Raw genomic sequence first — 27,536 nt, forward strand, 5'->3', positions numbered from 1 at the left:
TTTTCTTACAGCAAAACTCTGACATAAACAAAAAAAAACATAACAGGGAAGGAAAAGCTAATTAGGAATTAGTTGGTTATGAGAGACTCCTAACATTATTAAACAGCATTAGAGCCTTTGAAACTCAGCCTGCACAATAATAATTTCCCTAGAATTTAAGGGCTTATTCTCCAGTTGTTCTAACTCAGCTCTATTAATATCACTGGAGTTACATTATTTTGCCCTGACTAATATCCTTTAGTTATGCAGACAAGCAAATAAAATTACTTTAGCTGTTCTTTTAAATTCATTCCCAAACACCATCTGAAAGGCTCCCTCAGTACAAAAAACAAACCCCAAACACAGGACCCCGATGCAGCCCTGAACTGGCTGCACATTCCATATTGAGGGTCAACGGGAGTTTCACAAGGATACCCTCGGTCACTGCTTCCTCACAGCCACTTCAGAGGGAGGGGAAGAAAGGGTTTGAAAAACATTCCAGATTTCAGCTGAGTTTATGTAGCTGTGCAGACACAGAAGTCGCTGAAATGTCCGGAGGGACAGCCCCAGCAAGCCTGTGACCTTCTATGACAAACCGGACCATGGCATTTCAGAAGGGATTTAGCTGGGATTGTTAAACATGTGCCAAAAAGAGAACTGCTTCTTGGATTTTTTCAATCAAGGAGCACTATATTTGGACTGGAAACAGCCTGTGGATGAGCAGGAATAACCATTAGAAGGCAAGTGAAAAGTTTCAAGCAGATACTACAGTCAAGGAAGAAACAACGCGAAGGTATCTGGGCAAGTTTCCATACTGACTGAAGCAACACTTTTTCCCATGACATCAGACTCAAAACAACCAATATATTATAGTCCATATGTTGATTAAGGAAAGCCCAAGCCGTGCAGAGCCATGCACCAGCCTTCTGAAGAGCGGCTGAACAAAAGCTGGATCGCTTGCAAGCCATGGGAGTTAATCAAACAAATAAAAAGCCCCAGGTTTTCAGGATAAGGCACCTGGGTCAGACTACTCAGCACCATGAGGTTGTGAATACTGAGGTAAGACTGAAAGCAAACTGCCTGGATCAGAGCTATGCAGTCTGACTAGATGACAAGGGCAATAAGTAAACAGTGCTTTGAATATGCAGCAGCCAAAAGGCTCAGAAAACTGTAAAGTTGGTTGCAGATAACGTGCTCAGAGAGCCTGGAGTTCTCTACCTACCTGAGGTCATATGGCCTTTGCATGAGAAATTTGGACTTTGGAATGGTTTGCAGTCAGAGTTCAGAAGAGCTTTTGGCAGGTTAAGCATGTTCCCAGTAAGATGATGCTGAGGATAAACATGCAAGAGAAATATATAAATGCTGTTTTCACAAGAATAGTGCTGCTTTCTTAGAACTGCCTGTATTTTAGGGAGGAAGGCTAGAATGCAGTTCTGATGGGATGCCAATACAATCCATCGAGAGCAGTTCGTAAATCACACAGCTTAGCAACTGAAAAGGACATGGTACATTTTCAAATATCAAACAAAAACAGAACCATGCTCCTCAGGAAAGAGGTACTTGTTTAGCATGTATTGATGCTGTTTACAAAAGGATTGAGAGTTTAACTCTTACTGTAAAATGGCCTAATAACATAATAATTACTGTATACAGATGAGTTCACTGAGATATTTTGTCAAACCGTGAAGTATCTGATCCATTGACCCTCTGCAGGAGGATAAGGAGCAGGAGGGCACCTTTGATCTTTCTCACAGAATTTAATAAGTCAAAATTAGAAAAGAACCCTTTCAAATGAGGACAAATTTGACTAGGAGGATAACTAGGCAAGCTGTTAAATTTTAATTGTATTTAAATAAAATTATCTAAGCTCTTAGATTTAATAGTCACAACAAATCAGAAAATAAAATGCTGCATTATTGTCACTGGTAGATTAAAGTGGCAGAACATAGGTTTATAGAAGTATTATGGGAAAAGAGCATTTCTCTTGTTTGCACAGTACTGAACACATTCACAAATCCAGCAAGAAATGTCTTGTTCCTTAGCCAGACTTGGGAAAATGCAATTCACTTAATGAGTTTTTTCTATTTGAAATGATGGATATAGTTAAAAGAGTTGTTTTCTAGTTCCATACATCTGTACATTTTTATTCCCTTATACTGTTTCCCAGTGCTTTAATCCAGGAATTACTTTTTTTAGTGTCAAACCACACAGTGAAAGTCTCGGCTAAAAAGCCCCTCTATGTAAACAAATTTGGCAACCACAATTCTTCATCATTCAATTTGGGTCTCGGAAGCCATTTCCTTTAAGATCGATTTTTGTCCACGGGGATCTTAAGACAACAGTAGACTAAATTAATCCCAGGTATTGTCAAGAAAAAAGGCACTGAAATGTGCTGCTTCCAAATAACAGCAACCCTCTGGAGACAACCGCTACAGCAAGCTGTCAGGAAGATCCAAGACCCTCAGTATTAGTGATGAGCTCCCACAGCTCTGTGGGCTTCACTGTACATCTGCCACAGTTATTTGGAACACATAGTCTTTTAAAAATTGAATTTTCCTGCCAACTGAGGTGTGTTAACATCTGCCTGCTGCTGCTGTGCTGATCATCAGTGCCTAAATCCTAAGGGAACACTTAACAGCTTTCTTCACAGATCTCTCAGTTCTGCTTTGCAGAAAGCAATGGTGGCATATTGGCCAAATTTGTGGCATGAAAAACACAAGGGTTTTGAAGAGAAAGAATTGCACATCTTTATAAGATTACCTGGATTTTAATTATCTAATTTGGTCTCCAGGTCCAGTCTGAAACCCCGGTATATAAATTAAAGACCTGCCATTGTTCCATACTCACTAGCAAGTCACTCAGGGTATAACGCACATCAAGGCTTCTTTACAACTCCAAATAAACACAAAAGATAATAACATTGGGTGCTTAACAGCTTACCTTAAGATATAGCTAACAGCAACTTGGCTTTCACTCATGACATCCATTCCGTATATTCATGAAATTCTAGAAGGAAAAAAAATGTTAACTAGTCAGGTAGCCATACCTAATCCTTAGGAAGCCATTCCTGTGAAATTATGGAAAACAAGTATGGGTATTCTAACAATTATCAGCCACAAAAGTTATCTTTTAGCCCTTGCTCTTCATTTTTAAGTTGCTGTTGTACATTCCCCTCAGTGTGAAGAAAGAAGGGAGCTCAGCCAGACCCAGCTGGGAAGAAACATTCTGAACCTGGTGACAGGGACCTGTGTGCAAGACTGACAGGTCAGTCATGTTTTCAACAGTGCTACACTTCTGCTCTTCGATGCTTAATTCTTGATGTACGGACAAGGGATGTGAAGGTAGAGACAGACATGGTGCAGTTTAACCTTGCATTTACTGCACTGCAGTGAGTACCCATTCCATAGGAAAAATCTACCTTTCGAATCTATTGTATGATTACATTATTAGGATCTTGATTAGGGTCTGTATAAAGCACTGATCACTATTACAAACCCTTCGTAGAAGCTTTCTCTGTGTTCTTATTCCAAACTCAGAAAAGTAACCTCTGCTCATTTAACAGTAAATTGTTTCAATTACAGCAAGAACCTTTTTCATTATTAATCAGCACAAATTACCCCAGTATTTGTTTCACTGGATGCATGTAAAACATCTCTGTGACTTTGTTTTGCTTTCGGTAGTTACACCACCGACAGTTAAAACCTTTCGGCTCCACAGATCATACTTTCCACAATTTACCTAGAGATTCTGTGAAACTTACTGCAGTGTAAATGCCAGCACGATTTAATAGAAAAAACAGAGATTTTCCCATTTTGTCCCCTTGTATATTTTATGCACATGATTGCTATTCAGACAATATTTATTTTAGTTTAGGAAAAGCAATTGAGTGACAGTAAAATATCAAGAAGCACTGGGCAAAGAAATGTTCTGCTGGGCTGAAGCAGCTGTCAAACATTTCTCCAAAATCCTGAAAACCATGTTAGCTGCTACATCTCAGTTTTTGTGCACCTCAGCAGTTCTTCGTTCTGGCTGGACACATAAGCTGTGAAACCACCGCTCACAGCATACCGAGTTTGGCCGTGGCCACGGTGTTCTGGAATTGTAACACTGTATTCTTTGGGGTCTATTCAATGCTAAACTAAGTTTCCAAATGTTTCTTGGCTCAGCAGCCATTAACTGGACCTTGAACTTCCCATTTGTATTCAGTGGCGGGGGGCTAAACCTGCCATCTGTTTTGACAAATGTTTTCCATTGCCTCTGCATAGCTGACAGAAAACGAGGCATATTCTTCTGAACCACCAAGAATTCTCTGAGTCCTCAGAAATCCCATCAAAACACAGCTAATTGTAATTCTGTTTGCAAAAGATTTTAGCTTGTCATGAGCTGCAGGTCTTAATATCTTCCTAGCTCCGTATCACTTGTTCTCTGAGCATCTGCCTACTCTTCATTCCTTTGGGGCAAAAATCTTCACTGAGTGGAAAATCATAGCTGCAGGCATTGTGGAAAAAAATAAAATAAAATAAAAAGACAGCATCACTTCTACTTGTGTCTTCTGCACTTTTCTCCAGCCTGAACAGTCCCAGCTTTTGGCAGAACCAGGAAAGTCAAAGGAGTCTGATAAGGGTTGCCAGTTATGATAGTAATAAACAAAAAGAGTGTCCAGGAAAAAGTAGTAATGAAAATATACTGTTCTTGACTTTTAGGGAGCTTTTCTAGATTCTGTGGAAAATATGTAATAATCAGAGACAATTGATCTTGCATAAATTGTCCTACATTATGTCCTACATAAAACGTGCATTTAAAATATTTGAAATGGAGCTGAATAATTAATTGATGCTACCACTACAAGAGAAAAAAGGAAAGATGAAAAAATATGGATGCGTTGTTAAATGAGCTCTCTAAGTTTGAGCAGACAAACCATGTCAGCATGGAAAAATATTCTTATATCATTCATGTCACATGTAAAAAAAAACCCCTACCTGTGAATGCTGCCGTGTGCCACAGAGCCACTGTGCACATGAATAAATCAAATGCTATGCAAGACATTCAATTAAGCTCAAAAAACTCAGTTTCAGATGGGAAATTTATCCACACAGATGTAGCTGTCACTATTTATAGACTAGATTGTCACTAACAGATTGTAACTAACAAAAACTAGGAGAGCAATATTCCACATCCTTTTCACTTGAAGCGTTTGGGTTCCTGGTCATAACACAGGTTCAGCCATCGTATATGTGCCAGGAATCTGTGTGAAGGATTCTGAGAGATTCCCAGCCTTCCCCTGGCAATCACCCACCCTACCAGGGCACAAGAGAGAGGTTTTGCTCTTTCCAGATGCATCAGTGGTGTCTGTGCCATCCTGTGCCCCACAAAGCATTAATGGTTTCCAGATGTTGCCTCACAGGGTGCTGACACAACTCTTGTACCATTAGAGTACAACATTATGAGAAGGAGCAGAAACATGGGACAATTTTACAGAATTTGGAATCTGCAGTGACAAAAAGAGCCAAATATGATGCTGCTGTAACAGTGAACTTGCTCAGCGTTACTTCCTAGGATCTTGTCCAGGTCAGGCTGTGCTGCAGCACCAGAAAGGGACAAACCTTTGAATTTGCTGTGCGATTTCTAGCACTAGTTATCATCCCTGAAATGCTGTGTAATTACTTAAGTAATATCATTAATAATTATTAATAGCTAGGTTTGGTTGAAAATGATACATTCATTTTACATAAAATAGTGAAACTTCATTTTCTCTTTCAATGTATTTAAACACATCCATTTCCTTTATGAAGGAAAAAATTCTTCCATATTTGTCTTTTCTCCTTGTCTTCACTTACAAAACCACACTGAGAGAAAAAGAATATAGTAAAATTTAAAAAACTGTTCATATCTCTAATTTTTTAATCATTATCAGATTAAATTATAAAACTTTCTTTAGGGAAAAAAGACTGGCAAACATAAAAGTGTAATTTAGAGTTAGAAAATACAACAACAGTAGTATTTAAAGACTTGAGACGGGTTTTAAGAAGATTAATTGAAACTTCTCCTAGCATATGTGAAAGACTTTAGACTCTGAGAAACCTGCTATTTTTCAGAGATATCATCTCAAATATAAAGAAGAATATAAGGAGTTCTTCACTTATCCCATTTTGAAATTATTCCCTTATCCATGAAAGCAGAGACAACAACTCTGTTGATATAAATGACAATAAAAGCAGCCTCTGATTTGTGGCTGCATTTGTATTGAAAAAGGTGACCATGTAACTGCCAATAAACACAAAACATGAGAAGAAGAGGGAAGCCCAGTGATAGTAACCATAAAAGATTTAAAGAGCAAAACTAAGAAAAAAATATTATTTTAACTGTTTTAGTCTATCTGACATTTTTATATCCACATTTAACTAACAGGTCATTAATATCCACACAAATGTAAGCAAGGGAATTTTGAGCCGAGATGTCTTGTTCAAAGCAATAAAAGCTTTATTCACACTCTGCTTGTACCTCAAACATTTCGTAACTTGGCAGCCCTGAGAAAGTACTCTGAGAGCCGCCAGTCCAATTGCACAGAACGGAATCAGTCAGCATCTGTTCAAAAAAATCCTTGCTCTGCTATGGAAAAAAGCAATTATCATTAAAGTTTTTCCCTCAGAAAAATCTGGCTACACATGAGGGAAAAAATGAGATAGCAAGCTGCGTGCAATAGGGAGTTTTAATTTTCCCTTTTTGCCTTCTAAGTAAAAGAGATTCCTTCAAGTGAAGTCCTTTTGCAGATTATAACTTCCTAAACAGCCACATGAGGATTTACTCATCCAAGTTCCCTTAATACAGCCCTGTCCTATCCTGAAACATTCTTCAATGCTGAGATCAGCAGATAGCAAGAACACATGTCAGAAGATGTGTTCTTTTTCATTCAGGGGAAGATACCAGGGAGCACTTTTTCAAGTTAGTTATTTGCAAATCTCAGCTTCCCACTTCAAACAATGGTTTCTGCAGCTGAATTTCTTTGTGCAGACTGTGCTTCATAGAAAACAAAATATAACAGAAAATAAGAAGGATTAAAATATTAGAACAGTATTTTTACCAGCATAGTACTTTTAATATTTTTTTCCATTTTCTTGACAAACTAAAGGGAAAAACTTGTTTCTGAGATGACCCTGTTTTTAAAAAGAAAACCAAACAAAATCCCAAGCAGAATGATGTTTTCCCAACCCTAAATCAATTTGTAAGGAATATTTCTATAAGGTTTGCATTTAGGCATGACTAAAGTTGTGACTCTCACAATACTCGTAAGACTAAAAACTTCAGTGTTCCAAATATATGCAACAATTAAATCTTCAAGAAAGGCTTCAATGACTTTGGGGTCCCCAGCTCTTTTTTTTTCACAGCTTTTTATTCTAAAAACAGCACTATGGAGCTGGTGCTGTAGGGAGTCTCATTTTGAACTGGGCTGGAACTAGGGTTCACCCTATTCACTGGGGTAAATAAGGCTTCTTTTATATATTTCCCATACTAAGGGGAGGATCCTACAGTACCTAAATCTCGTAATTTTATGGCCTGTTGGGAGAGTCATGGTGTCTTCAATTTTAATGCAGCATTCTTTAAAAATTAAAGATTATTCCTGAGGGCCTTTAGCACAACAAGCATATGTTAGTAAAAAATACACTCTGTGTACACAGAATTACTGTAATACAGAGTTAGATCAGCAATAATTCAAAGCAAAGGATGCACAAAGAAGAAGCTGATAGGAGACACAGGCCAGGCTTTGAGAAGCCTGACTGAATCAACAACATGACTAATGGTGTGAATCTCAGAGGAGAACACACTTTTTGGGAAGTGCCACTCTAAAGATGACTGGTGAGAGCAGGAAAACTGATGACTTACTTTGTCAAAAACATCTCTGAATGTCCATGCAAGCAGAGAGCATTTTCAGGATATCTGAAAATCAGATTGTTTTCTGGGCTGACATTAGTCACTGTCCATGGATCAGGCTGTGGGTTGTGTGTGCCCTTGGTGAGCTCATCTTTCCACAGCTCCAAAATATGTTGTGTGATACTGTGGCCATAGACAGCCAGTTCAGCAAATATTATTCAAGGTCAAACACTTTGAAACAATGTGGAGACAGCCACAGCGATCAGAAAAGTCTGGGTTTAATTGCAGACTGCTCAGATAATTGACATTCACATTGGATTATTACTTCAGGTCCATGATTTACCTTAACATTTCTGTAAGTAATATGCTGTGTTTAACAAACTTAGCTCATCATCTGTGATTTCAGTTTTGCTTGGAAGCCCTCTTGAAAGTTTGATTGCACTGCCACTTGTACATGCATTTTCTCTCGGTTAAATGCTAAATTAAACTGATTTACTTCAGACAATTCCTGAGGCTAAATTTCTGCAAGGCTCTGGGCTTTCCCTGTGTTAAAAACTAATGGCCTCTCCTACTTAAAATCTGAAGTGACTTTTAGTCACCATGAAGTTTTTCATGTGCCAGCGTTATCACTTAAATAATCTCTTCTCACTAGCATTTATCTTCTGTTATGCAATATGTATGACACATCACCTGTCTTCTCATTTATTAGCCTAAACATAACAAATTTTCCCATCTTTTCTTATATGTTAGATGAGCTGGTAGATTCCATCAAGCTATCTTTAATATTAATTTTTTATGTTTTTCTCCCATTTTCAGTTTCCTGACAGGTATCCTGAATGAGTTTTGTAGGTAAAATCTTTTTGCCTGTGGCGCGTGGCAGGGTCTAAATAAATCACCAGTCCCAGTCAGGAAGAAACAAGAGAGCACTCAGACTTCAGGATCTAAGTGAAACTTTTGAATTCAGAGTAATATCAATAAGTCAAAGGTGAAAATAAAGTAATCTCTTTGCTTCAGAGAATTTATCGAATCTTATCCTGAAAATTGTTGCCCCTCAGTTCTCTTGTTGTTCTCTGAGACATGTTCCTGCAGGAGAATATTTTGTACCAAATGATGAGCTCATGTTGAGAGCAGCTCTCAACAAAATTTCCATATGGCATATGAATTATAACCTTCTATCATGGACTTAACAAGCCGTGGGCTGCTGTTAGTTGTCACTTCCAGCTTTCAGTGTCGTTTATATGCCACTAATAAAACCTGCTGTTCTTCTTAATAACAAAGCAGAAAATTTTATTTTTTAAGGGATACACTTGGCACCCTACTTTCCTTCTCCTTCCTATTACATTCCTGCCATGACTCTCTCCTGTGCCTTTCGAACATAATCAGCAATAGTTCAAATCTTAATATTTTATTGAGATTTTCTTCATACCCTTTTCAAGCAAAATTCTTTGAGGGAAGAACTACATGCCAAAACCCTTCTGCTGTGTCTGTTCATTACTGAGAAGAATTTTTTCCTTTCCTGGTATTATTGTGAAGCAAATTCAGAGTCCCTTGTGAATAATATGTAAATAGAATGTGCACAATATGAAAATGCATTTAATATTTTATTATATTTTAGTTGCCTGTTAGGTATCTCACCCCAGCCAGCAATTTATAATCATGTGCAAGAGGCAGCTTCCTGAATTTCGCATAGTTTAGAAATAGCAAAGCAGAAACAACATGGTGAGGGCAATTACTTTTAAACAATATTAGAGCAGAGCTTAGTGGATCAGTGCAGCCTGTGCAAAGTTCTGCATAAGAACTGCAAAGCCTTCAGATGAGGCCCTGAAGAACATGAGCTACATAAATTCAGCCTGTTAATTGCAGAGCTTTTATTAAATTAGTTGTCAGATAATTGTAAAGCAGACGTTGGAGTTGGGTCTTCCAGAGCTGCTTGAGAAAGTTCAGGGTATAGAAAACAAACCCTGCCTGAGTGACCAGAAACAAGGCCCTGGTGTCAGCACAGTCTCTGCACAGGACTCCTGTGCTTCCCCACAGAGTTAATGGGAGCACTCAGCACCTCAGGCTGGCAAGGATCACGGCCCCAGCTCCCTCTGAGCTGGCCAGACCTGTCTGTACAGATCAGGAGGGCCCTGAATGCAGGGAGTGTGTGCCAAGAGAGGTGAGGGTGCTGAAAGGCACCATCTCCCATCAGCACATTCCTCCCCCCACAGCAGCATTCGGGAAAACAGGCCAAGGTCATCCTTCATAACCACAAAACTGCCTGGCCAGCCCATCTATGGATGGGATCTCCAAGGAAGTCACTTTAACCTCAAGGCCACACATACAGCTGTAAAACATCTACATGGCCTGGAGGGAAGGCTCCCTCCTTCAGCCTTCAAGGCATTTCCCAGCACAAAGTGCAGCTGTTTGGGGTTTGTGCTGGGAACAATTTGGAGTTACAGCTTTGAAAGGCCTTCACTTTTTATAGCTATTTGAAAAGTAAATGCAACTGGAACTCACCGCAGAGAGGTCAGCTAACCCAGCAGTGTGGTTTGCACGCTTCCTCTGGACACACATCAAAGGCAAACCCAAACAAAAAGGCTTTTCTTTGCACTTATAATTGGCACTGGGCAGAGGCCTGTTCTCTCATGCAGTAACCTGATAATGCAAGCTGGAGGCAGACAATTCAAAAGAGCTGTGCACCCCAGCAGCTACACAGATGCCTGGCAGGGCCAGTGACCCCTTCAAGCTGATTAGAGAGTAGAGGAGAGAGGCACATTCAGAGCAGGTTACAACAGCACAGCCTGGCAGCTCCAAGAGGGACAGCGTCACTTGGTCACCAAAAGCACCCCCCTATCAGCCAGCTCTGCTCAAGCCTTGGTCTCCTCACCTACACATAGGAAAAATGTTATCCTGGCTCCAGGAGAGACTATACACCATGGACTTCCATCCCTTTGTTCCAAGTGGCTCTTTTAGGTTCCAACTGCATCTTAAGCCTTTTTCTCAGTATGTTAGTCATGCTTAAAAGACAAATACTGCATGAATGCATATGAGATTCCAACATGCTACAGCCTTCATGCAAAGCAGAAATAAAATCCCAGTAAAGCTAATTTTGAGGCTGTCTCCCTCTCAGTTTCTGGGAGTAACTCCTGCTTTGCCTTTAGAAATCTCTTCTCTGGCTCCATGCACTAATACAGTTGGAACTATATGTATGTTGCATATTAAGATGTATGCACAGTACATTCCTTTAATCACTCATAAGCTTCCTGAACTGTATTATTTTTCATATGTTTTTTGAGTAAATAATACAGAAAAAAAAATTGCTGTGTTCTTGCAGTGTTTTGGAATGTGTATTTTGGGGTAAGAAAGTATTATGTTGGATTTACTGTACTTTGGTACTTCTGTCTCAGTTACTGAAGATCAAACCCAAATTCCCCCAGCCAGGGGGAGGGTGGGAACCACAGTAACCCAGGGTTACATGGTACAAATGATATTTACACTTGGCTATTATCAAACAAATCCTACCATCAGTAAGACAACCAATCATTGAAGGATACTAACCAAATTCTGTATGTTCTGTGAATTAAATCAGCTGTCCTGACTTTGTTTCCATACGCTGGCAGACATTATATACCTCCTGAATTGGTGTTATTGGCTTTAAGTTGCAGCATTTTGTTCTTTAGGGTATTTTGGAGCAACTGCATTCAGAACAGCAGAGTGTATGTTTTGGAGTATTTTCCATAACGTTAGTTATTTCAGTCAGATTTTAATTCCTACAGGAATGGTTTTATTTCATTTAAGAGGAACATCTCTGCAGCAGCTCTTCTGGCAGAGACAGCTCCTTCAGGAATCTCTTGTTTCCATACATATTGGGTCAGCTTCTCTCAGGGGTCAGTCCTGCAAACTCTTTTTGGGCCTGGGGAAAGAAGTGTTCTCTTTCTTTTGGACAGTCAAATCAGATAACTATAACCCATTTCTTGATTTATTTTTTTTTAAATTTGTCTCTTTCCTTTTGCACGCTGATTTTTTTCTCACATATTTTCTGCTGTGAACAGGCTGTGAAATATTTTCTGCCTTCAACACACATCACAGGATAAGACCTGTCCTTAGCAGAAGGAATTTTCAGACTTTCACATCCTATTCAAACCCCTCAGATTTTCATGCAAGTAGCTTCAGCAAGTACTCTGATAACACCAAACTTCCTGAAAAACATACCAGCCAATAGAGAGAGGTTCCCCAAAAGTCTCATTCATTGACCCAAAAATTTTCATTTCCCTCACTCTCTCAGATGTTTGAATCCCTACATAATCCAAATTGCAGAGAGCAGAAGTAATCCTGTGCTCAGAGGAAAGCAGAGCTGAAAGGTCAAACAAATCTCAAACTATGCTTCCTCAAGCCTTTCTGCTTCCAAAGGAGTGGCTAATGACTTGTTCTTTGGGAAGACTGGAAATAGTTCAAATATGAAGGCATGATTAAGAGAAGAGAAATCTTCCGCACCAATTACAGCTTCCACACTTTTGGCCAGAATCTATAACCCAGCTTCCAGGGGCAGCCCGATGACTCTTCAGTTGCCTTATGCTCCACAGGGTCAAAAGGATAGAGGCATGCTATCAGCTTGCTATTTTATAAGCTGGAAAAGAGAGAAATTGGATGGGCAGGCTGCCTCGGAAATTCTTTTGGAACATAATTGGCACTGAAAGTTTTCCCAGAAGAAAATTATTCAGGTCTCAAAATTTTCTGAGATTGAGGAGTGCACGCAAGCTATGCTTCTCTCCAGCTCATCATCACTATGTCTCCAGTGCCATCAAAGCATCAAAAAAACCTTCCAAACACAGGAAATTAGAATAAAGTAACAAATTCCAGCACTTTTTAAAGCACCATGCTCTGCATGCTCTCATTTGGCAGCCTGCTGCTTTCCAGCACTTGTTAGCATGCTCTTGCCTCTGCATTTGTCTGCTGCCTTTCCGGCTGACACAGCCAGAATTGCTCGCAACCATCCCAAGAGCATCCAAGGAGTTCTCCAAAGTGAGAGCTTGTGCATTTACTGATGGTTGCCCAATGATGTGGAGAGTTTCAGATCCTGACAGTGCTCTAAATACTGCCAGGTGAGTGAGAAATGTGTGACTCTGTGGTGAGGGCATAAGAAGAGAGCAGAGCAAAGATACACAGTGACAAGGCATTGTAGTGCAATACTCAGAGCTGCAGTAATGAAGGCAGAAATTTGAGAAGGAACCATCAGGATCACTGTTACAATTAGTTCCTATCCATCCTTCAGGGTTTGCCACCGATTCAGTGGATAAAACCCACAGCTCTCATGATTCTTCTTTGAGCTCCTGTAGGTTTTTTTGCCTTACCTCCACTTTACTCGACCCCAGGAGCAGTTCAAGGGTGAGGCAGGAGGAAAGGGTGCAGAAAGTATTCCAAGGGTTCCAGCTGGAAGAACAGCTTCTTTGAGAAAACATCCATGTAGCTTAATTTGCATTAGATAACATCTTGTTCCACAAAACTCAGAGAAATTATCCCATTTCATTGATCTGATAAAAAGTAATTGGGATCACCCCTGTCTTCTTCTGCATGGTTTATGAACAAAAAGAAATTGGGCCAGTGTTTGAGGTTTGACAAGCACTTGCTGTTTTTTCACTGACTGGCTTTATACAGCTATGATCAGAAGCACTTTAGGGAAGAGTGGAGCTGGTATAGATATTTCCAGTTCACCAGCAGTAATTAGATATGTGAGCATGAATATAAATCTAAAGACCTGACACCCAAATGGCTGCTTCTGGGCGTATTTCTATTTACTGCCTCAAGAGCCTTCTTTAATCTCTTGTAAAACTGTATCTCATTCAGATTAAACCCTGGGACAAATTTCTTGTCTTTCCACTTCATGCCCATGGAAATGATTTAGCTGCATTACACTGCAATTCCAAGGACATGATCCACAGATATCAGAAATGGCAAGAACTTACTTAAGTAGCAAACAACAAGCACAGCCAAGGTCACATACACCTTTAACTTAAGTGGCTGGGCTTCAGTTTTCCTCTCCAAGCAGACAACCAAATATACAGTTTTCCTTAACAGAATTGAAGACACAAGTGGAATTTCCTTTTGGATTTCCTTATTTCCTCACAAGAGCACTAATGCATTATTTCTCAATTACATTCTGTATTTTGGCACAGTTTAACTGAGTGGGAGGACAACAAACTTGGGTCCTGTGAGGGAGGAATACAGCAGGCAATGATCAGAACATGGATGTGACTGCAGCCCTTTGCCTTTTTTTTCAAAGCAAAAGTTTGTCAGAAATAACTGGGAAATGGATAGTGAGAGGATGAACAGCCTGCAGGAAGACTCATAAGCAGGACAAACAACATAATGCAGTCAGTAGCCAGCATGTTCTGCTATTTCTTTATCCATATTAAGAGTCAAGTATCGATTACCCGTAACATACAGCACATTTTACAGAGTAGCTCCAGGAGCCCTCAAATCACAAACACCCCCCTGACATTCTTCTGAATAAAAAGACATATAAGCAACTATTCCTACAAAACAGCAGCAGTGGACCAAAACAAAGCTGAAAAAAAATAAAGCCTTCTATAATATCTTTTAAAATTGTTCTTGAAACAAGGAATGTTAATACATTAATCATAAGTTAAACTTCAAGTAAAAATACCATCAAGGAGTGTTGGAAGCTCTAACATTTAATATTTTAAGTAAAAGGCAAAAGGAAACTTTAAAGTTTAAGCTGGAATACAAATTTGCTTTGTGACTTGGGGCCATGTCTTCTCTCCTTTGTGCCTCTATGAGCCCAGCTGGAAAGTGTAATAATAAATTAAGAAACACAAAAACAAAAAGCTGTCCTGCAATGAGATCCAGATGCTCCATTAAACTGCTGTTCCCCTTAAACACCTTCCAAACCATAACTAAATAGAAATATGCCTGACAGCTGGATTTTAGGCATGTCTGTGATACCATGGAACAGTCTTAATCTGTTTTCCAACAATTAGAAGCTACCATGCCTCTTCAGGAACTGGAACCACATCAGCTCCTTCTATCCATAACAAGGCAATTAGAACAGAACTACAGGGATGTCACCTCAAGATTAAAGGATCACACACTTCATGATTCTCTGTTTGCACAGTAACTTATTGTGTGGTTTACCTTGGCCAGGCAACGTGCATGCTGAGACTGCTGCGTGTTACATGAAATTCAATCTTTCCACTGTTACCATGTCTTTTCCTGGCTTTTTAATTCCCTGCCCTTTCTGAACTTTCTATGGGGTTTTCTCATCTTTTCCTGTTTAGATCACACCATTTTACCAAAGACCATTATTGCATGTACTTACAAAAGGGTGATTGGAGCTGAACCCGGGCATACAAGAAATTATGTTCAAGTGTCATTATCTCAAGATGTTTTAGTCAGAGCTTTAGCTGCACAAAAAAATCAGCAGAAAATGCAAGAAAACTGTAGGACTGCTATGTAACTAAAGACTGATACCATCACAGACACAGAAGAAATTAAACTTGCATAAGTGTTGCAACACCAGTGCTTTGTGTCTGTGATGTCGGCTTTGCTACTGCAACTTCCTTTCCAGTGTCATTTTTGTAGGAGGCATTTGCAGCACACACTACCAAACACTAGACTTCCTGCAGAACATTTGTCAGTTCTGCTGGCTCAGATTGCCCTGCTAGGATCTCAAAGTGAAGAACATGACATGGGGCTCCTTCAGAAGCAGTTTCTTCCCAGATGTTAAGGACATGCCCGTGAAGCCCTGAGTGCTTTCCACTACTAATGAAAGTGCTCTGTTGGAGTGTGACACCTACACAGGAATGCCTTCCTGCAAATGGATAAAGGGTTCCCAGAGCATCCCACAAAATCAGGAATTCCTAATGCTGACCTTACTGCAACCTGGGAGAAGTGCTGCTGAGCTCTGCTAGTGTCCTTGAAGGTTATTTTCTTGCCTCAATAGAAAAAAATCCTAGTGGATAGGATTTACCACTTTTCTCTGAAAAAGTTACAACCTCAGCATAGGCCAGAACCAAATGTGTCTCTCAGAACTCATTCTTAAATTATCGCCACCTCTCTTCTAGGTGAGCCAAGTGCTCTACATGCTCTTTTCTTATTGCTGGTAACAGGATACACTGGCTCCAGGAGATTTCATGCACAGCATAACTGCACATGATAATTGCCATTTTCTTTAAAACATCCATCACCACTTCAGTAGATTATCAGGCTCACAGCTGAAATAACAGAATGTGGTTGCTTCCCAAAGGACACAGAGAGTGTTAAAACATGACATTGCTAAGTGGCAAATGACAAAAGACAACCAAGGGAATGGAAACTGATTCACAGCAACTGGAACGAAGAAACTGCAGTCACTGGCAGCGCGCTGAGATAGATCAGAGGCCCTAAGGCGGGTACTCCATAGGAACAGGGCTTCTCCCGTGCAGTTCCCAGACTCTGCAGGGCATGGTCCTGCCGTGCCACCAGGCGCAGCGGCACAGCTCATTGCCACCTGGTGGCTCAGAACGTTTAATGCAGCCCACCTTGACTCCTGGCCTTCGCACCGTTTCAGGAGGGTATTTCTAAGCTCCTCTTACAGATCAGCCCCTTCCCGTGGTGTTGCAGGGATGCATTAAACGCACACCAGCAACTGCAACGGCAGCTGAATTTCTGTTTACTAGAAATGTCGAAGGGAGCATGTTGCTAAAGTGATTCCCTGCTTCCAAAGCAATGTGAAATCACAGTATAAGTTTCCAGCTAAGAAAGACATGCAGCTAAGCACAACCACCTGAGCTGGGACCTGCACCTCAGCAGTTGCCCAATGCTTACATTTTATCACAATGAAAAATGTTATAGAATGCTATAGATTATTCAGAATAAGGTCACAGGCATTTACTAAGAGGCTTTCATCTCTGCTGTTTGTATGGCTCACTAACTTTAAATTAAAGTGAAAGAAGAAAATTGATACAGGCAAAAAATGACCTCCATTTTTATAATAGCCTGAATATTGAACCTTAGAATCCAATACAGTTTTCTTACAGCATCCTAAAAATTACTATATACCCCTTTGCATCTGTATTTCTCAAGCTGGCCTACTCCTAACCCACTCCATCCAAAACTGGGCAGCTGAATAGTTGTGGCCAGACAATTGCCAGTTCAGATGCCAAAAATTGCCCTTTAAAAGACAAGGCCAGATGTGAATACCAAATTGCGCAAGTGCCCAAGTGAAAATAATAAAATCATAGGCTTGACCTTGCTCCACCCATCCATTTTGGGCAGAACCTGCCTAGAAAAGTTAATGGGTTTGACCTCAGTTTCAAGAGATGAAGCTAGATCATGTGGAGCAGAGCCTTTGATGTCAGTAAAGTCAAGCCTGGTTTACCCCAGCCTAGCCAAAGTTAGAATCTAGCCTGACGGTAAAAACATCTTTTAAATTACCCAGGCTAGTCCTCCCCTGTGCAGGTTTGCAGCTGCACTACAGTGGCTGTTCTCCTTTTCCTGTGACTTGGAGTATTTAATTGTTTCCTCCTGGCCACAGTGCAGGAGAGATGCTCAGGGTCACAGTTATCATGGGACAGTGAAGGAAGCTTTTCTTACAGACTTCTCATATGATCCCCTTTTCCTGCATTCTCTTCCAAGTGTTTACATCTCCAGCTCAGCAGAAGCAGGGAAATCCACTGGGTGGGATCACCTACATTTTCCCCAAGCCTGGAAAGTCAACAAGTAGTTCTAAAGTGAAAAAATATAAGAGATGAAGATACAGGTTGTATTTACTTTGGAGATCTTGAAAATCAGGATCCTCCTGCCAGCCAGAGGGATTAATGCAAGCCTAACTATTCAGGGAAGGAATACATTAGTGACAGAAGGGGTGATGAAGTAGGACTAGAAAAATCCCCTTGATCAAGCGAATAGAAAGCAAGTTCATTATTAGTTTTGACTGCCAAAATATCTTCCTCTACCTGTCCCTGCGGATAATTTAGTAAATTACATCCCACAGTGCTTTTCTCCCTACCACACAGAGCATTTACTTTCCTTTGCCTTGAAGCATCGGCTCAGTGCAGGAAAGCCAAGTGTGCTGAAAAAGGCTTTCAGGCACACACTGGCAGATGCACAATCGTTGGTCACAGCACCTGGGACCCAGCTCTGGTCCCAAAGCCTTTTGAAGGCTGCCTGGGAGCTGAACTGAGTGGCTGCACTGAGCATATTTCCCTGGGGCTCAACAAAGAGGCACTGGACAGTCTGGGAAACCTCGAGTCAGACACCAGGAATATGACTGCAAAAGGCCACGAGCATCCTGTTCTAATGTCGACATTAGCCCTGCCTGGAGCAGAGGAATGGGAATAAATCACTTCCTGAAATCCCTTCCAACATAAATATTCAGAGAAATTACCAACCTCTTTAAAATTTCACTTTTTTTTTTTTTTTTTTAACATTGGTTAAACACAAATAGCAGAACGGAACCTCTCCAGAAATAAGCTGTGCACTATTAATAAGCATTCTGTAATAAAAACTTTAAGTGAGCCTTGAGTAACCATTAAACACATAATAATGCACTTTCCTACAGACAGCAATGAAATTAAGCACTAAACACTACAGGCAGAACAAAATCATTTAGCATAGACGCCTTGAAAGTTCATTATTAAAACAAAAAGGACATTTGTTCTCTCTACATGGGGTGCCATATGATGAACTCATTCCCACATTTCTACTAGACACTGGTTTAGCTGAAATTAACTCTGTGTTTAGGAGAGCAGAGTTACACATAAAGCTTTTTAGAAGTTGCAGGAGAGATCTTTGCCTAATAGAGAATATTGTAGTAGGCTCACGTGCTTTGTTTGCAGCTTTTACAATTAGCAACACAAAACACTGGCTAGACAATGAGGAAGTAATACTGTAAAGAATATTGTTTCCTGGCCAGGTAGACAAAGTTCCTTTTGTGATACCATAACCTTGATTTGTTTGCTTTATCACTGCTTGTGTGTTCTGCAGCTTTCTTATCAGACGTTTCCAATGAATTATAGTGTTCCTGCTGCAAGCACAGATTCAGGGATGAAGCCTGCTATAGGAAATGAAAAAGTCCATGACCAGTTTTCTCAATTAATGTTGCTTTGCTTCATGCACAACACAAGCCATCAGTAAACAACTGCTTCCAAAGATGGGTGGACACCTGAGGGTGCAAATGGACTATACTATTTTTCTTAATCAGACAAAACTCATCTGTCTCAGCCAGAAAGCCAGTGTTTCTGACAGAGGTTTCAGATACACACCCCATCCCAGACAACCAAAAACTGCTGCTGACACAGAGCTACATAAAATCTAAGAACAAGTTCTTTCCATTTTCAATTTGATCAGCAGATGCAGCAAACTTTTTTCCCCCGTGTGGTGTCTCCCCTATAGGTCTACACCAAAAGTGAGGTGATCTACCTTGCACTTCCAGCCCCTTGTTGTTCTTTCTATAGTATAAGTCCAACTAGCCTTTACCCAATAAAAGAATATTTCCAGTCTTGCTGCCTTCTCTGTGTCCTGCCCAACTGCAGTGACATCACAGCGACAGCTCCCAGCACTCCGAGATGATGGGAAAGTATAAACAGTGCTCCATCTGCAGTTCATTTGCTCTCTTTGCTGTGAAAAGGAGACCAAAACAAGCTCTTGACTGATGGTTGGTTTCCACAGTTTGGTGGCAACAGCTCTGCAAATGAACTATTTCAGGCAGGAGCTGGTGGCAGTTATTTGATAAAACACAGCAGTGCTGATAATACATGAGGGGTTTTTTTAATGTGGACTTTGTAAATGATAGGATTCAAGGACAAACTTGTCAGGTCAAATCTGCCCCAGGTGCTGAATGTGGAAAAGCTGAGAGGTAGAGATTACTGCAGGGAAGATTAATGGCACTATTAACATGACTCTGTGGAGCTACATAGCTCTGCTCAGAGGAAAAGTTTGGGTAGCAGGCATAGTAAATGAAGTCTGGGTATGCTCTAGGCATATTTTTGTTCCCTTCTGTGTACGGAAATGTTTTATTTCAGAATTGTTCAAATATACTCAAGCTGTATATGTGAACTTTAAAAATTAACACATTTTAAAAATTCTTTTAGCTAATGAATCAGTTACAAGGTAAAATCAGCAGAGGTTTGCATCAAAATATCTTCTATTTAACATTATCCAGCTAACCTGTAATGAAAGTGCAAAATACAGCAATGTGCACAGCTGCTCCCTGTAACAGAACATGTTTTCCATGTTGCTGCAATGCAATCAGTGTGTCATATTTTTAATTATTATCATTTCATGTGTGTAAAACTGAGCTCTGATTCTCCTCAGGAAAACCATTCTCATAGCTCATCAGGTGTGAATAGAGAACACACTTTTTGTGTCAAACAATAAGAAGACTTGAAGCCATTGTGGACAATATTCTTTCCTTGTGAAATCAGCCAAGACTCTTCTAATTTCATTACTTCACTCATTTACATTGGCTGAAGGGATGGCACCTGAGGGAGGCAAAGCCACTCAGAGAGAAGGGCAAAAAGTTTTTTGTTCCCCTGACTTCAATTCATCCTTCATTTACAGCTGGTCCTGTTGCTGCCACCACTGTCAAGAAAAATATTGAGATCTGCTAAGAGGTTTTAGCTCATCTTCCTGTCATTCAATAATTTCAGTTTCAGGGACAAGAAGCAGTTTTGGGGGAAACTGGATTGTGAGAACACAAATATTCCTGAGGTTAATGGAAAGCTCACTGAGCTATTTTTCAGTCATTCCTGAGTTTCCAGATATGGATAAATTATTTACTCAAACATAAACATAATAAATTTTGTAATGTGTTGAATAAAGGAGCCTTTTGTTTCTCCTGATCATGGCTTGAGGCTCATTTGGGCTTAGTGGAAATGCACTACGATTAAAGCACTGCACATCACCAGAGCAACATCCTGTTCCTAGGTCAGCCCATGAGGATTGCTCCTTGCTATCAGTTTGCAAAATTCCTGAATATTCATGAGCTTTATTCTCTTCAGATTAGACTGAACTCTTGCACTACCTCTGGAGACCAGGCTGTGAATATGCAGTACTCAGATGTCTCAAATGCCAAATGGTTTTCTTTACATCACAGAGGCATGAGAAGCATGAATTAAAATACTACTAGGGAGGGCTTTTGAAGAAAGGGGTATGTAGGGACTGTGCAAATTCACCCGGTGTGTGCAGGGGTTCTCGTGCCTTTTGCTCCCACTGGAAGTTCCTGGCATGTGATGTGTCCATAATTGTATGGCAGGACTTTACTTTTGATTAAACTGCTTCTATTTCAGAATATTATAGGAAGGTAAAGAAGGAGCCTGTTGGTCATTAAAGCTGAGCACTGCTTCTCCATTTATCTCTCAAGTACCTTGCAGAGCTCCTAATTGAAAGCTTGAAGTTCTATACTAATTCATTGATATATTTATTTTAGCGCCTTTCATTCCTTCTTTTTGCAGTGAGCAACTGGAATTGCATCTTTTGTTTTTACTAAACCTGTATTCATGATGGCAACGCAGATATATCTCTCCTTTCCAGCTGGTAATTGCTGGTTGCAATCCCCTTGGACACACCAGAAATGCAGGATGAATGAAGGCCATGACAATATTAAGGCCTGTATCATGTTTTGTCTGGGTATGAAATTTCAGGGTATCTGTTAAAACCCAAAATGGCTGAGTAACTCCATCCACCTCTCCTTTCCTCATAATTATTTACATGGAACCATCAGGAGACAGCGTGTCATAATATCCATTCATTCTTGCAAATCCTAAACAAGGAGAGAGCTGAGCCAGGACTAAATCAAACATACAGAGAAAGACACAAGTACATCTGGCTGGGAATAAACAGCCAGCTTTTTGCTTCCTCTCCTGGAAACCTTCTTGACTTTTGTTCTATCTCAGTTTATCCTCTCAGAGATGGAATGGCCTGCTTTGGCATTTGTGTAGAAGTTCAAAGCATCCTCAGATTTGGGTTTCATTAAAAACTAATGTTCAAGAGCAAAAGCAGAACTGATTTTCTGAGCTGACAACCCATTGCTGTATAGATGAGCACAGGCTGAAGGAAAGAATCATGATTATATCATCAGTTCTCCATCTACAAAGCCAATACCATGAGGGGTGAGAATGATGAGCATTCCTCACTGCTCTTCTAATGTTTGAAGCACCCTGCATCGTAATGAAAGAGAGCTTGGGGAAATATACACAATAAATTGAATCAAACTGGAAATGCTGTTTGTCTCCAGAACAGACTTGGGGAATTAATGTTAGAAACCTTAATTTATTTTATCTGTCTCCATGCCATGGTAACTTGCTGTGTATTTTTAAGTACAATAAAAAGTTCAGTTTATTCTTCTCTGAAATTGTTTTAATGGAGTCAGTCATCCTCTTTTAACAAAATTGCAACAGAACATCACAAAAACATTTACTGGGGAGGCTGAAGAATGGTAAACAGAAAGAGGCTTAGGATTTAATAGTAATATTTGTCATATTTGTCATAGATGAGTAGGTACATGCAGTTATTTCTACTGACTCCTCTAATCCTAAACTTATGCTCCAGACAGAGTTCTCAAAGATATTTTTACCAAAAGGAATGAATTTTCTCAAAATTCACTCAGTAACATTTAAAAACTTCATATAGAAAAAACTGTTACAGAAAGGTAACAAAACCCCAAATTTTATCTAATGTTTTAAAGAAAAAGGTTTCTCTGATTGCAATTGGTTATTCTAAAATTAAATCATATACAGCAGAAACATGAGGGGCATTTACAAGGTTAATGCTACCAGAAGGATAAAATCTAAGTACCAGTGGTCTGTATATGGCCTTTGTTTTGTTAATTACAGTCAGTTAATTAACATTAGCTCATAGAAATTAATTTTGTAATTTTATCTGTTTCTTAGTTATAGCTCTCAGTTTTCTCCTGGCTAAGGGAACTGAGCTTTCTTACAGAAAGGATTTCCAAAGGTTTCCATAGTTCACAAATCCTGCAGCAGCAGCTCCATCTCTGCTCAATTACTCTACAGTTTAACTAAAACATCATTTCAAGAGAGAGTTTGCTTTTGCAGATTTCCTCTGCACATCTGCCTAGACTAAATCCAGAGTTCTTTTGCTTTTAGCACACAGGCTTGGAAATAAAAAGCTTGATAGCCAAAAGGTTACAAATATGAGTGTTTTTCTATAACCAAACCTGTGTGGATAGGCACATGTACTTAACTCTTCCAAATTTGAAAGAGATTACAAATGTGTAAAGTTAGGAACCTATTTTGTCTGTTGGCCTTGAATGAACTGAGCTTGCCCATAAACAGGGACCAAAGACAGAAGTTAACCATATTAGGAGGTTTTATATTTTTTGTGTGAGAAAACTTATCTTTTAGCTACATTTACCCACCTCAAACAATGAGATCACCATAAATGTATCTGCCTTGCTTTGGGAGTAAATCAGACACTATTTATATCCAGAGCTTTGAATTTTTACTGCCTAGTAACACAGGACAAGACAAAGGACATAAAAGAAGGAGCAAGTAGTTCATAGCTTTCTGAGAGTTGGTGCCTTTTCCCCATCCTGGAAAGTTCCACAAACAACTGTTGCTTATTGCTTTATGGCTTTGAGATCTCATTCTGAAATCAGTGATTTGAAATTTGGCTTGAAGACACTTCCCAAATCCGGTACTTAAGCTTTAATGATGCAAGAGTAATGAAAGGGCAGGATATGCATAGATTATTGTAAATAAATAGTATGATGTGCCAGGAAAAATGTGGAAAAGAAGTAATGAAAGACAAGTGTTCTACCAGGATTTAGTGAGTTCCATCTCAGATTGGCACTAGCACAGTGAAGTTCTCCCATTATGAACTCAAGCAAAGCTGCAAGGAGCAAAGCTGTGAGCTTTTCTTTTGTACTGAAAATGTTTTGAGAAGTTACTTTTCAGGAATTTATCATAATGAAGAGAAACTACATTTTTCCACTTGAACTTTCTCATTGTGGTTTTAATAAATTAAGGCAAATTATTCCAATTAGATATTTTTCTGAGGATTTTTTTTTTCCATTTAGGGGGAAAGAGATGACTGAGAAGGATGTAGTGCAGGCATTCAAGCTGTGCTGCTGGAAAGGGTTAGTAGCAAGTGAACAAATCTCGAATGTCAACTCATTCTCTTTATGTTTCCTTGCAGTCAGGCTTGGGTAAACCTGAGCAAACTGAAGTGTGTGCATACACACATCCTTCTGCTTATGGAATGTAAAACTCCAGGAGAGATACAATATTGTGACAGAGAACAAATACAGAATTGTATAAACAGATTTCATTGCACTTGGTAGTCCTCAGCTAAAGCTTTCTTGTATCCACGTAGTGCCAGCCCCAATAAAGACAGCATTTAACAAAACTGAATGTAAAGTCCAAACCTAGGATCCAATTACATTTTAATGTATAAATAAACTCTGGATGAAAATATTTCATTGCTAATGTGGGCACAAAAAGCTCAAGATATGACCCTCTTGCTCAGTTTTCTGCGGATCAAAGAATGCCCTAAACTTTGTCATTATTATTTTAAAATTCTCTTAATTAAACTCAGAACAAGCTGTAGCTAAAAGGCCATAATTTAAGTGCTTTAGACCATGGAGATGCAGCTCTGAGGAAAAGTGTGTTTTTGTGTTGCTAGGGAACTCTTAATGTGCTATGGCACCAGGAACATTTGGAAAAACAAGAAACGAAGCAGAAGTAAGTATTCGGTAATGAAAAACACAAGAAGATTAAATCAAGGTCTAGAAGTCCAAAAGAGGGAGAGCCTCAGCATTTTAAAGAGTATTTTAGAAGAGTGGTATAATGTCTGTTTAAAATACTTACTTAGAAAAGTTATATTTAGCTATTTCAGGGGAAAAGTTTAGACCTGAACTATTGCCAGAGATTGCTTAAATTAAAGGACTAATGGTGCTCTGAAAAGTCTCAGATGTCTGATGTCCAATCAGTGGAAAGGTGTGGACTGGGATGTTCCACAACATTTTCTCAGAAATCCAGAAAATGTTTTCTGAGAAAATATTTTTCTCAGAAATTCAGAAATCTGAAGTTTTTAAACTTCAATTTGTTCAGAATAAACTTCAGAATTTGTTACAAATCAGCTCTCAAGAAATCTGTCAATCTTACATGTGTGGTTGTGCCACTTTGTACAGTAATCTTCTCCCAGGGCAATACAAAAATCCTTTTGAACTTAAGCCTAAACAAAGACTTTCTGCATTTGTTATGGATTGAAACCACTGCTCTATATCAGAACCAATAGTTATGGGGTCAGGGGCCCAGCTGAGCAATGCCCATTTATTCCCAGGGAGCAGATAATCCATAAAAGATGGAGAAATTAATGTCAAGGAAACAAGTTTTTGTATAGCTCGAGTAGAACTGTGTGAATAATTGAATTTTTGGCCAACTGATCACACTGTGTCATTTAATGTCACTGAAGTATTAAGCGAAAATAGCTAAACCTAATCTCAAGCATAGTTTGGTATTCAAAATCACACTACCTAAATTTTGAAACAAAACATTTTGACCAGTCTCAGAGAAATCTACTTGCTTGAGTCAAAATTATTTGAATAAACAGCCTGGGGTTACTGCATCTTTTCATTGTCCTGACATTATTTTGCTGCATATATTTGAAAATATTACCAAACAGATTGGCAGGAAAGCAATCCTGATTCAGAAGTATTTTATGCCCAAATGATTGACATAATATATGTTTAATCATACAGGAACTGAGCACTGCTTGATAGAAATCTTCCTGTCTCACAGCATCCACAGAGCAATGCTAATTTACACCAGATGCACATCTGGCCTGGTCTGTGTAAAGAAGCTGTTGAGGTGGAAATTTAATATTTAAACTAGCACAAACCTACAGACTTCTGCAATAAAATTAAATTTGGGTAAAGGATTAGTTACTACTTTCATTATCTACTAATGGAGGCTTATTTTGACAGCAGACAGACATCACAAATAATTGGAATCAATATTTTTGCTGCTAATGCAGTGTCAATGTCATTACACCCTGCAAGTATTTAGCTCTGAAGTGGGTGTGTGACATGGCTAAACATGGTGACAGAGTGACCCAGCACCTCAGGTTTTCTCCCTACTTTTCTACAAAAGTTGCACACAGACATGAACTTGCTATAAAGAGATGAACTTTGACATATCACAATGCCTTAAGAAGTCATAAACCCTGAAAATCAGGGAAGATGAGAGTAGAAATATTTACCACATCAGGCTTTTTATGAATCAAGGGCTGCTGAAGACACTTTTGGGACCAAGGCTTGAGCTTAGCAAGTTCTTAAAGAAAAATGGCTTTTGCATCAGTCCCTTTTCCTCCCTAACTCCCCCAGTTCTGCTGCCTCTTCTTCCTCCTTCTTCTTCCTTCCTTCTTTTTATCGGGATATAAGGGGGAAAGGATAAGATGGGGCTCAAATTATGACTTTTCTTCTATATTTGTTTCTGTTTTCAAAAAGTGAGACTAGTCCTGAGGGCAGGTGACTGGTGCCCCCTCAGTGACTGAAGAGGATGTAGAAGAGCTGCATGGTTGGCTCCCTATTCTCCTGCCTTTCCTAAGTAAATTTTATCCTCCCCAGCCTTAATGGGATTTGTCTGGTGTTGCTATTGATGGGTCTGAGTGATCACGAGTTTCAATGTAACACCTGAAAAAGATAAACAGAGTAATAGAATATTAAGCTGCCGTGTGGTATTCCTTAGCTTCCACCTGACATTCCAGAGATTTAATTAAATTTCTCCAGTTTTGGCCACTGCTGAGAAGTGTACTGGAACAGAGAGGGATCACTGGAGTTTGTACAGTCCTTGCCTGACCTGAGGCACAGCAATGTGAGAATGTGCTGGAAAGTCCTGCAGAGAGCCAAAGGATACAAGGAACAGTCTAGTGCATCTTCACCCCCACAGCACTGAACACCTACAGAACCCTCCTCACATTATTTTCCTTGGATTAGTCTGACCTTTTCTCCAATGTGATGCCTGTTGGGTAATGGGGGCATTTAGATAACAGCTCTAATCAGCCTTACAGCTCCTACTTTTCTCTGTAATGGTGTCTGAATGGCACCTCTTCCATAGCCACCTTCAGTACTCTGAAAAAAATACCTTGTGGAAGGATGGTGGTGGGAGAAACAAAAGGCATTCACCATCAACAGGAAAGGAATAATTCTGTAGATATTTATTTGTTAATCTGTCTCAGTCTCTGTGTGCTGTGTTATTGTTTGCCCAATGAGTGAACTCGTGCAGGATTAGCAACAGACTCCCCAAAGCTCAGGGATGAGGTAATGGTGCACTGGAAGTGTGGCCAGCACGACTCTGAGTGCTGCAGGACACTGCACATGCTGCAAACACGTTGTTTATGCATTTTCAGCAACAACAGCAGCTGATGAAACACTGGAATCTGAGTGGTTTGATGTCCTTTCTTAAGAACAGATTTGAGTAAAAGACATCAAAGCACAGACAAGGACTTCATTCTGTATAAATACCCCTTTTTAACCAGGTTTGAAATATCAGCTGTTACTATTCTTTTTGGTTTAATAACTTTTTCTTACATTTCAGGCCAGCAACTAACTAATTAGCCCTAGATTTGAAAAGGGATCTTCTAGCACATATCCCTATCAGTTTGTCCCTCATGACCAACTATCAGGGAACATTCAGCACAACCTGACTTCACAATTACACAAACCTATTTGGGATATCAAAAAGCAG

At 39.6% G+C, this 27,536-nt stretch overlaps 1 protein-coding gene across 2 annotated transcripts in view; it reads left to right on the forward strand.

The window, feature by feature from the left end:
- The first annotated feature begins 359 nt into the window (after positions 1-359).
- The window catches only part of PDE5A (phosphodiesterase 5A), a 104,838-nt gene continuing 77,661 nt past the window's right edge, over positions 360-27,536 (forward strand). Inside the window, exons 1-2 of one of the 2 annotated variants that reach the window (XM_039722667.1) lie at positions 360-1,038; positions 3,157-3,243. The gene's annotated coding sequence lies outside the window, so the exon portion shown is untranslated. The remainder of the gene's footprint in view (positions 1,039-3,156; positions 3,244-27,536) is intronic. The other variant, XM_039722660.1, reaches the window with a different exon arrangement.

The sequence above is a fragment of the Passer montanus genome, unplaced genomic scaffold (assembly GCF_014805655.1).
Source record: "Passer montanus isolate IOZ18808 unplaced genomic scaffold, ASM1480565v1 scaffold108, whole genome shotgun sequence".
Lineage (NCBI taxonomy): Eukaryota > Metazoa > Chordata > Aves > Passeriformes > Passeridae > Passer > Passer montanus.